A 12237-nucleotide genomic window follows, 5' to 3' on the forward strand; every position below is an offset into this window, starting at 1 on the left:
AGATCTGACATCCCATTAGGACACACAGGTTTTGTTGAACCTTCAGTGCTGCTTTTGCAACATGCTGTTCTACCTTTTGCACCTTGCTACCTTCCTGGCTGGGTTTTGCTTTTTTGGCCATTTCTTACATTTTACCTAAGTGCAATTTACTATTACATTTACACATATCACATATGGTTCAATAATGTCCTGGGGTGTAGTATACAAGTTATCATTTTCTAGCATGTCAAGCCTGTGTGACCTGTTATATATATTTCTTGTGTTGCATAATACCACATACGTTATTGCAATGCTATGACTATGCATTATTAGCATTTATAAAAGTGCACCTATATTTCATCTGTATGTCACATATTTTAGTAGTACCCACTACTACCTTTTTATTAGGCCCAAGGTAATAGGCAATATATGCAATTATAAACATCATACTTTTTCCTTCTCATGCATCCCAATGGGAACTGATACAAATAGAGCAACATGCACTAATGTTATGTGCAGAGCGGATTGATCAAACCAGGGAGACGGCTTTCCAAGAACACTGGTATACATGGACACATTCTGCGACCGATAATGAGCTATTGCTAGACTACATAGGAAGAAATGCATACAGCAAAATATAATTTGGATTGACTTTTCATATGTTTTGCATTATGTTGTCTATTTCAGGGGCTTGAAGGTAATACACAATTTGTCCAGTCTCTGACAAGGCTTATTGTGTATCTCCAAACAGAAGCTCTATCAGATAGGATATGATGGGGTGGTAATGGGACACTTGCCCATTTCTGCTGCTCCGCACAGCAGGTAAGTATTTATTCACTGCCTTAGGACCAAGGGGGCTCTACCAGGTGTGACCAAAATATTCCGCTTGCAAATCTAACATTGACAGAGCCTTGCCAAATATATTCTCTTGGTGGTTCGACATGTCTTACAAAACATGAAGGCTTAATATACCCATTTTGACCATAATAAAGAGCAAGGCATAAGCCATGCCTACCAGCTAATTCGTCTGTTAAGAGTCTTTCCCTCCTGGTTCCTATTTCCAAACCAATTTTTAACTCTCAAGTCAAGTGGTTATATGTAGCTTGGACTTCTTGGAAGAGATAGGCCAATAATATATGATGTAAGCAGTAGATGGTATCATCATAAGACAGAGTTGCTACTTAGATATTCTTGTGCAAATTTCTCCTGATTGCCTAACAAATCTGGACTCATATCTATTGTTTAAAATATCAGTCTTTTTCTAATTCCAATTTTAGCACATCATAAGGCTTGGTATAATGAGTATAACATGGTGAAAACGCGTGCCTATTATTCACCACACATGACATATTTCAATGTAATAGAATGAATTTCTGTGTGAACTTGTGACAGTTTGGACTATTGGTGTTTAACATTGGCAATCTGAAATGGATTTTAATTGAGTTGCATTATTCCGATTAACAGCCCTGAGGAAGTTCCTTCAATCAGAATGAAACGCCTTGGCTAAAACTTTATTTTGGTGTTGGTTTCAGTTAGAACGATAAGGGAAAAGTTTAATATGGTGCTGGTGCATGCAGTTTGGAAGGAACGTGGAAGTGATTGCGTCAACCTTATTGTGCATTAGTATAGTTGTTGTGGAATAGAGTAGGGATAAACACAAACAGGCATATGAGTGTGTGCCATCTATGTGTGTTGATTGTTGGATGAAGGTTGCAACTGACTGTTTGTATAATGAAATTGGGCTGCACACTACTGGAGGAATAAGTAAGTAAATATCCTGTCATTTCATCCATTGAGTGGATGGGTTGGTACAGCCTTCTACAACACTGAAGACTAGCCAGCAGGATTGTGATCCATGAGGTCAGGAGTGGCATTCCTCAGCTCTACTTGTGCGTCTGTTCCTAGTCGGCCCATCAAATTATTTTACGCAAATTCACAAGTTTGAGAGGTTGAGTCTTATTTTGGGAAAGACCAGGTTTTTGTTTACTACTTTCTGAATCCTAAATGGTTTGCTTGGGAATGAGTTTGATAGTCTGTATGTCTCTACCAGGAACGAGCTATCACCTATCCAGGTTCTTCTGAAAAGTAGGGTGATAAGTAGCAGTGCCATTTTTAACTGAAGTTCTGCCTTGGATTTTAGCATCTGAATTTTGATTGCAGAAAAATAAAACCAGTGCAAGGGATCACTCTGTGTGGGAAGCAGAGGGCTTTAAAGGAAATTACTATTGTACCTGCTAGACAGTCCAAAGCACTAACCCTTCAACTGAAATGAACGTTTTAAATGCAGGGGTGATGTGCTGATGTCTGTTCAGGCGAAGAATTGTCAAGGCGCATTATGGATTAGTTGGAATTTGTTAATTAGATATTTTGAAAGTCTAGTGTATTTTAGCATGATCAAGTCATGAGTGCCCTAAGGCTGCAAAGGTTTGTACACTTTGGGGATACCCCAGGTAGGGAAAGGTCTGTTCTGTGTAGAGTACACATAGTGTTGAAGGTGCATTTTGTCACATTATTATCCTGATTTTTGAATGAGTGTGGAGTCCATTGTTACACACAAGCTCTTTACTCCTGTCGATTAGTGAGGAGAAGATCTATTCTCCTTAAGACCAGTCTGCAGTTGGGCTTTTCTTTTTTGATAGTCCATGTTAGGATCTCTTTTTTAGAGGGATTTAATTTCAGATGGTATTGTAGTGTCCAAATGTTAACTGTCTGCAAACAATCATTAACTGCTGATGCCTCACAAAATAATCTGTGTGTCAATTGCATAGTTGTAACAGGTTAGTTTAAAGAAGTTAACACCTTAGGAGCTAGTAAACAAACCTCCCCAGTGCTGCGCTGTCCATTATCCAGTGCTGAACTGGACGTCCAGCGGTCGCACGCAGCACTGGGGAGGTAGTGCCCGTGACGACCGTTGGCCGACGGCAGCACCTAAAGGGTTAATGAGACATAGAAGTAGGGTCATGTATTTGCTGAAAAGAGATGTTGTTTTTTGAAGTTTGGGAGTACCTACCGTGTGTGACGCTGGTGGTAAAACGAATGGATATAGTAATATAATCTGTGTTCTGTAAGTAAGGCATGACCGAATACGTTTGAGTGCAGTGCCTTTCCTGCGTTGTTTAGAGCTATGGTGTGGTGGTCCACTGTATAAAAAGCTTCTAAAATATACTGTAGGAATAGTATGGTGATTGCAAGAATTTAAGGTGTTCTTGAGGTCATCCTCAATAGCAATCAGTGTTGATTTGGTGGCTCTTCCAGGTTAGAACCCTGTCTGTTAGAAAGGAAGCTGTTTTCATTGAGAAACTCTGAAAACTGAATGACTGCTGACATTTCAATCAGTATAACCAGGAACAGTCTTCTCGAAATAAGTTCATATTTGTTGGGTCCTCCAAGTCCAGTCCTTGCTTCTTCAAATTTTGCTTGATGTTTTTAGTTTGATGGGGTTCTTCAGATTATAGAAATTGATTTTTATTGATATGACTTGTATGGGCACAGTGTTTTTTTTGTTGTTGGTAAATCTTTATATTAAATTTCAAACATTGCAGAAATACAGAGATAACAGCAATCACAAGATTTTGTAATGACAATAGTACAAAAGCAAGTATGCGTTTAGAGTAGGTACTGTGGACAGTATTCTCCTGTTACTAAAAATAGAAATCAAAAAGAGGGAACATGGAACATAAAAGATCGATCACTCAGTGGTTACATGTAGAACTATGTGCAGTTGAAGAGGGAGATCAAACAATTCTGTACCAGGCAGTGGTATATGGGACACATTGGCCAGGTAAAATAACAGGGAATGATAAGGATTGAGCGTTATCGATGGATGCTAAAGCTGCAGCATCTGCAACGTTAGGTCAGTATTTTGCTGTGTCCGCCCGCCCATCTCATCGCAACCTTGTGCTTGGTAAGTAGTAGAAGTAGCAGAGTTATTCCCGCACTTCAGGAGGCACCTCTTTTACACAGCCCAACAGTGCAACTAGGGGAGTGCGCTCAAGGACGTGTCCTGCAATATCCTTAATCATCGCAAATATGTCGGCACTGTAATCTGACATGCCTGGATAATCCCAGGCAAAATGCAGGAAACCATTGTTGGGTACAGAGCAGCACGCACAGCGCGTATCTGCAATCAAGCCCATTCTGAATAGCCGCTCCCGAGTGCAATAAAGACAGTGAATGTATTTGAAATGGACATGTTGAAGTCTCTAGTTGGGGAAGAGTACTATTCATCTGTAAAAGGGGTCGATATGCCTATATTCCATGCACACTTGCTAAATGGGAATCTTATTGGCGCATTCCTGCATATAGTCGCTTTATTAACTTGTGGTGGAGATGGAGTACCAATGAGTCAATTCAGGCACTTGAAACGTAGGCGGGGGATCTAGGAATGTGGCGTGTATCACGCAGGTCGATGAACGTAATTATCATATGTGAATGTGTGTAGTAGGTCAACATTATCACAGATAACAGTGTTTATGCGAAATGAAAGCGGGGTAAATGGATCACATGATTGCGTGGAGCAGTTTGCGCATTCTAGAGTGGGCGCCAGGGTCCGGGGAGGTGGAGAAGGAGGGATGGCCTATAAGTAGCACAGTGGGAGCAAAGAGATGCTCAGTGCGAGCCCCGTGTCTGAGCTCGTTCCACGCCCACACCATGCATGCCAGTGTCGATCTGCGCCTGCAGTCGTTTAGATGCAAGAAACATCACCATTGGTAGAGGACAGGGCGCCACTTGATCGGATTCAGTGGCGATGAGAGCAAGGAATTGCGTAGGAAAAAGCCAATGGTGGGCAAACAATGTCTGGGCACTAAAGTAATATAAGTCCATGTCAGGGGCACCCAACCCACCTTGTTCAAATGGGAGTGTCATAACCCCCCAGGGAATACGCAGCTGTCTTTCTGCCCAAGCCAGAGACGAGACGCGACCTAAACTGCCAGTGAAAGTATAATGGGAGGGGAATTGGCAGATTAATAAAAAGGTAGAGAAATTTTGGATGGATGAACATTTTTGCAATGGCCAGTCGGCCAGTTAACTATAATGGGACTTACTGCCAGCCCTCTATTGGCTCGTCCAGCAATGTGAGCAAATGCCTGTAGTTGGACCGCCATACATCATCATCATCTCTGCTGAGCCAAACCCCAAGATATTTAACAGGGCAATCTACCCGGGCAAGCAGGAATTCCGAGGAGAAGGGTGACGTCTCGTCAGTCAATGGGAAGATAATTGACTTGGCCCAATTAACCTCGAAACCAGACAGTCCCACATATGTAGTAAATTCCCTGATGAGAGGGGGTTTATATGTATGTGCGGGTCTCTTATGTATAGGGTGATGTCGCCTGCATACATCGATACCAAGATTCTGTGAGGAGTGAATGCAAGACCGTGATGGGAATGGTGTTGGCGGAGCCAAGCCGTGAACGATTCTATTGCGATCACAAATAATATGGGATACAGGGGGCATCCCTGACGGGTACAACTCATCACAGAAAATGGAGTGAAGATAATAAATTTAGGGCTCAGTCTGAGAAGCGTCAGTAAGGCAAAGAGGTAAGATCATTTGAGAGTCAAACGTCTTTTTTTTAAATATTTTTTTTTATTGAAGTTCTTGGGGTCATAGAAACAGAGCATACAGGCAAATACTAGAAACATATAGCAAAATTGACGAAATATACAAACAAAAAAGCAAGAAAAGCATACTTTTTGGTCTTCGTGCATTTGTCCATAATTATATGATCTCCAAATTGTATCAAACTTTCTCATCCCTCCTATTTGTTGTGCATACAGTAATTCACTCTTTTTAACTTTCTATATTTTTTGAAGCCTTTCCGGGAACAAAGGAACCTGTGTTGACTGCCAATTCTGTAATATCAAGGACCTTGCCACTGCCGTTACTATATACACCAATTTTACCAAGTGGTCTACAAGTTCGAGATCGGAATCATAACCATACAACATTAATTTAACATTGTAAGTAATCCTAATCTTATAGTGGGTTTGAAGAAAAGTGAAAATCTCATTCCAGAATGGCATAATTTTAGGGCAGTGTACAGTTATATGAGACCAATTGGCTGGGCAAATTGCTGGCATCTGAAACAATTGGCTGAAGTGTTAACATACATTTTGGCAATGGCAGCCGGAGTGCGATATAAAAGCCATTTGCTAAAAAATAGCATTCTACGCCAGTTAGCACCTCTCAATATACTAAAATTGAGTTTATTTATGGTCTTCCAGGTGTTGAGGGATAAGCCATGGTTCTCTTGTTCCTGCCATTTTTTAATTGCTTTTGAGCTCAGATCCTCCTCCCTACTCTGTGCCAGGCACCGTTTCCATTCCCCGTGTTTTCTAGCCCGTGGAGTCAAAAAAAGATCATTCCATAGCTGAGTGGGGGTGCTAATGTACCTTGGGTCCAATTGTTCCAAAATTTTATAAATCAAACTGTAAGAACCTATTAACAAACAATTTCCCTGGATTAAACGTAGCATCTCCCCCTGAGTTATCCACGATCCATCCCTTAAGAAATCTGATAATGTATTAAACCCAGCACGTTGCCAATTTACAACTATTTCTGGTCCAATTTTAATCCCTATATAGAGGAAGACATTCATTAAGGGAGTCATTAAATTAAACTGCGGGAGAGAGTATGTTTTGAGCATGGCATCCCGTCTTTTAAAAAACCAATTCATAATCTTATATCGAACAAGTTTAGGTGATTTAGGCACTTGAAGGGGGGAGGGAATTTGAGCCTCACGACAAATTTGATCAGAAAAAAAAAATAATAAATACATCCAGACCGTGTATTTCAATTTTGAATCTATCCAAATATTGTGCAAAGTATGCATTGTAATAGTCTTTATTATTTGGTAGCGAAAGACCTCCTTGCTCTGTATCTATATAAAGTGTACCTATTGCGATACGAGGAGTTTTGTTTACCCCATATGAAACCTGAAAACAGAGATTCTACTTTTGAAAAAAAAAGTTCCAGGCAAAAAACAGGGAATGGTCGAAAATAAGAAATTAAAAAGCGGAAGTACGGACATTTTAATCAGTGCAACCCGGCCCAAGATGGATAATGGCAGTGGGTTCCATCTGGCAAACATGGAGCGAACTTTCTGAAGAAGAGGATCAAAGTTAAATGTACATAAGTCTAGTACTGAAGCGGAGAACAGGTCCCCCAAATACCTTTTGGGTCTTGAATTAATACAGCTGCTTAAATCTGGATGCAATTCTGGGTCTGAGTCCCCGCAAACCAAAATTTCTGTCTTTTTTTAATTAATGCGATAACCACCTAAGGCTTCAAATTCTTCAAAAATCTGTAAAACATGAGTTTGAGATTTCAGGGCTGGTTTAATTAATAACATAATGTCGTCGGCGTATAGTTTAATTTTAGCCATAGAAATAATCGGGGGAGCAACGTTCACAGAATTCCGAATTGCGACAGCTAGTGGCTCCATAAAAAAAGCAAAAAGAATAGGTGACAAAGGGCAACCTTGCCTAGTGCCTTGTTTAACTAAAACTGACCCCACCATAACAGAATTAATAATTACATTGGCTTTAGCGCCAGTGTACAAATTTTGAATTAAACTAATAATTTGTGGGGGGATTCTAAAGTGCTCTAAAATATTAAAAAGTGTTGCCCAGACCACCAAATCAAAAGCTTTTTCTGCGTCTAGTAATAAAATTAAAGCGGGAACACCCGTTATCTCAAAATAATCAAATGCCTCAATCAAAAAATGTGTATTCGTACTTAGTTGACGACCTGCGATAAAGCCATTTTGATTGGGGTGAATAAGATCGGCAGCAATGGTGTTAAAACGAGTTGATAGTAATTTTGCAGTAATTTTGTAATCTGAATTCAATAATGTAATGGGTCTATATGAATTAGGATCTTTAGATTCTTTCCCCTTCTTCAGAAAGCTCACTACCGTACCTTCACGAAAAGAATCTGGGACTTGCCCACCATCCAGCATAGAATTTAACAATTGCAATAACAGATCAGAAAAAGAATTTTAAAAAATCTTGAAAAATTCGGCAGGAAGTCCATCCGGGCAGCAAGCCTTACCAATCGGTAGGTCTTTAACCACCGATTCCAATTCTGCCTTAGAAAATGGGCGCGTCATTGTCTCCTGATCTACTTGTGGGAGAAAGGGCATCGCATATCTACCCAAAAAGTTGGAAAGCTTTTGATGGTCTATATCTTGATGTTTGCTATAGATCTGTTGATAATGAGAAAGCATTGTGGAGCCAATTGCCGCGGACTGTGATATCTCACTATGTGTAACGGGACATTTTAAAGAGCGGATCTGATTTGCAACGGCTTGCTCTTTAGCCTTTGAGGTTTCTAAGAATACTGCTGCCACATGCAAGGATGAGTCAATGGTGTGGAGGAGCGCAAAAAAGGTGAGCAGGTTGTAAGACGTTGATCTACATGGGATGAAACCAGCCTGGTTAGCCCATACAATGGTCGATAGGAGTGGGAGGAAATGTGAGGTAATGAGTTTGGCATGGATCTTGTTGTCCATATTTATCATAGACAAAGGTAGGTATGAATCGCAGCGGCGCAGGTCCTTATTGGGTTTAAGGATTGTTACTATGAGGGCTTTGTGCAGAGAAAGAAAGAAAGAAAGAAAGAAAGAAAGAAAGAAAGAAAGAAAGAAAGAAAGAAAAAAGAAAGAAAGAAAGGAAGAAAGGAAGAAAGAAAGATGGGCACATGGCTTACTACGCCGTGCACAGAGTACACTCACCTGCTTTGCAATGCACGGCCCTCTAATGACAACCTTGAAGGCCTCCCACAAGGAGGACGGCGATATCTCGGAGTTGTCATTATGGACAAAATGTTCCACTACTGCTGTCTTGATATCTTCCCGAAACACCTGATCCCACAGGGCACCGGCAGGGAGCTTCCAAGTGAATGCATGTGGGGGGCTGTCCAAGATCAGAAATTCCAGCAAGAGCAGAGCCTAATCAGACAGTGTCCTTGGTAAATGAGAGGTCCGCCCTATCCAGGACAGACCATCGTGAGTTGCCAGCCAGTATTTCATACGAGACTATGATGCATGGGCATGGGCCATGGTTATGCACTTGCCTTCCATGTCACCAGCGTGACAGAAGTGCCAGAGATCTGTTAGATCAAAGTCTTCCATAAGCAGATGGATATAGGCAGCTGCACAGGGTGAGAGGGGGTTTGGAATTGCTAGACCTGTCCATCTCAGGGCTAAGTACCACATTATAGTCCCCTCTGTACTTGCCAATTGCCATACCTCAACAAAACACTGGGGGTCTTTGGTATTGGGGCCATACATGGAGAAAAGTTTGACTGGGTGGTCATGTAGGATACCAGAAAGGAGAGCAAATTTACCTTGTATGTCACACACGATGAGGTGTATTCGCCATGGCAGCCCCTTTCTGATGAGGATTGCAACTCCTCGAACGTAGCTGGAATAATGCATGTCGTTTGCCAACCCATCCTGCATGAAGTTGTGCTTGTGTTCCCTCTGTAAGATGTAGCTCCTGCTTGAAGCAAATGTCTATAGAGCAACTTTGCAGATATGCAAAGACTTTTCACTCCCCTTACATCTGTCATTTAGGCCACGGATGCTCCATGTTACACTCTAATTTCCTGCATTAGTGGTTAGGGTGGTGCCAGTTAAGCATCTATTTCCTCCACATTGCTGCATGCAGAGAAAAGTTTCTGGCTGAGTGACACTAGGAAAGGAAAGTGTAAAAACAGTTAGCAACCTAAAGGTTGCAATTAACAACATTAGTGAACATAACCTCCCACCACCCACTTTGGTTCCCCAAATGAACCAAATACCCCACTACCTCTCACCCACAAATCCCCAACAGCATTGTAAAAATATGTTACTGGGACTCATCCTGTGAGGGTGAACTAGAAGTCTGGTTCACTACCCAACCAAAGAAGGCTGAGTGGCTTGAGATACAGTGTGGGAAAGAGCATAGGCCCTCCCGGGCCACATGTTGCCTGCGGTATCAGCAAGCAGTAGGCAACCGTCGCAGGAAGATAAGCAGAAGGAGTGCGGTCCGCGGCAGTTATCTGCCATCCATCTGATTCAGCCCTGCAAAGGGCTACCTCAGGACATCACAGGGTTCAATGTTACAGCATATGGATCATGTAAGAGCAGGTAAGTGCCGAGAATACGATGGCCTTAAATGTCATAAGGTGTCATAAAGACTGAGTGCCTAGGATGGGGTTAATCAATTTCACTGAGATGTGCAGCTTTAGTCTTTCGATCTCGCGAAGGCGATCCTCCTCCTCTAATCGGGAAAGTTTCGACAAATTTGGCAGCCTTTTTAGGATCAGTGAACAGAAGAGTTTCCCCTAGGTGGGTAATCCGCAGCTTGGCAAGATACAGGAGTGGGTACTTGGCTTCAGTACGTTGGGGGGCACGCTTGATCGTTAAAAAGTCTCTACGTCCAGCCTGCACCAACATAGTGAAGTTCAGGAACATGAAAATCTCAATCCCTTTATAGGGAAGTTATTATCGCTCCCACGCCAGCCGTAAACCTGTGTCTCGATCACAATTATTCAATAGTTGAGTGTTGATGAGGTGGCACTCTGGGACAGAGTGATTTGTGAGCCCTCTCGACCACGAGCATGGCAGAGAGGTCAGCTGCATAACATGTCTTCCATGTAGTCTTCCACTTTGCCATTTTCTATTGACTCTAATTATGCGCAGATTTTTCCACCTGGATCTTTCAAATCCTCATTTGTATTTTGAATTATTTCCAGTACTTTCTCCATAATCAGGAGCTTTTCCCTTGCCACAGAGTACTCATCTTCAACGTCAGATGTGCAACATTCCAGTTACGCTGCAGTCATCGTGCTTGTTGACCTTTTCTTTGAATCAATCGAACCTGCCCGCAAGTAGGTCGATTTTGGTGTCAATGGCAGTTGAGCTCTGCTTCAGAACTAAAACCATGGAGCAGCTATTGTGGTTGAGAGTAAGTCTGGGTGGGGAACTCTGCTCCGCTCGCAGAGTTTGCAGAGTTTTCCACACTCCGCGTTATGTGGAGCTTGCGAGTTCCGAAAAAAACTGCTTTGCAGTGCAGTTTTTTTCCTTGCTTGTGTTCATCAACGTCAAGTTGGCACGCGCGAGCGAGGGAAATCCACCTCCTGGTGAGATTTTTCCTTATTCGCAATCGTCAACATCAAGTTGGCAGACTTGAGCGTGGAAAATCAACTTCCCAGCGAGATTTCTCCAAGCGGGCGTTCAGATTTCTCATTGCGAGCGACCGCTCACGTTCAGTTGCTTGGCGTTGCTTCTCCCTATCTTCTGATGTAGGGCTTGGCCGGCGCTGAGAGGGCCACCTAGTAGCCACAGTGGTAATTGGTCAATCACCGCATCTGTGTCAGCAGGGCCATATTTGCTGTTTAAGTGCTCATACAGGAGGTAAGATAGTAACTTACTTGCACTGCGACACTTAGTGGGGTTCAGGCACCAGTAAGGCATTTCTCCAGCTGTCCCAGCTCAGTGCGAGAGTCAAGTACGGAGTTCAGACTCTGCCACTCCTTGAGGTGCTGCAGAGGTCACAAGCAGGCCAGTAGGGGAGCTGGTGCAAAGTGTGAGGGGAATAGCGCAGTTCAGGGTGCCTGTTGTAGTGTGAACATTGGGAAATCAGAGTTGGGTGTGACCTTGTGGTCTTTTGGAGCAGGGTAAACTAGTCGTTTTCAGACACTGCCACACCCCAGATCACTGGGGAGGGGGGGGGTGCATGAGCAGGCCCACTAGTGTTGTGCAGTGGCATGGGCTCAAATCCAGTACTCAGCGGCTACCATGCACTGAACTAGGGAAAACATATAGTGGGGGGGCCGTCCATCATATAAGTCCATTGCTACGAAGTACATGCTCTTGTCTGAGTGTAGGGGCGGGATCAACTTGGTCACTGTAGTTATATGGCGCTATGCAGCATTCCCGGGGTCAGTGCGCCTTATGATGTGCCATTACTACCAAGATTTAGTCCCATGCCCACCCTCCAGCGATCCTCTCCTGCTACCTTCTCAGCCTTCAGGGATGCTCTTCCTCCCTCCCTTCCCAGAGATGGCCCCTTCAGGCAGCCAGATGATACAGCGCTCCTGAGCCAGGGCAGTAGCAACCAAGCTGTGGGCTTCCTCAAATGGCAGTACGGTCTACACTCACTTACCGGGCAGTCCCAAGGATACATTCACCACGTAGATCCCGACGGGGGGACCAAGTTGCCACGCTGTCTAGGAGGCACACTGCAGGGAAGGACCAACCCCAAAGG

Source organism: Lissotriton helveticus, chromosome 10, assembly GCF_964261635.1.
Source record: "Lissotriton helveticus chromosome 10, aLisHel1.1, whole genome shotgun sequence".
NCBI classification, from domain to species: Eukaryota; Metazoa; Chordata; class Amphibia; order Caudata; family Salamandridae; genus Lissotriton; species Lissotriton helveticus.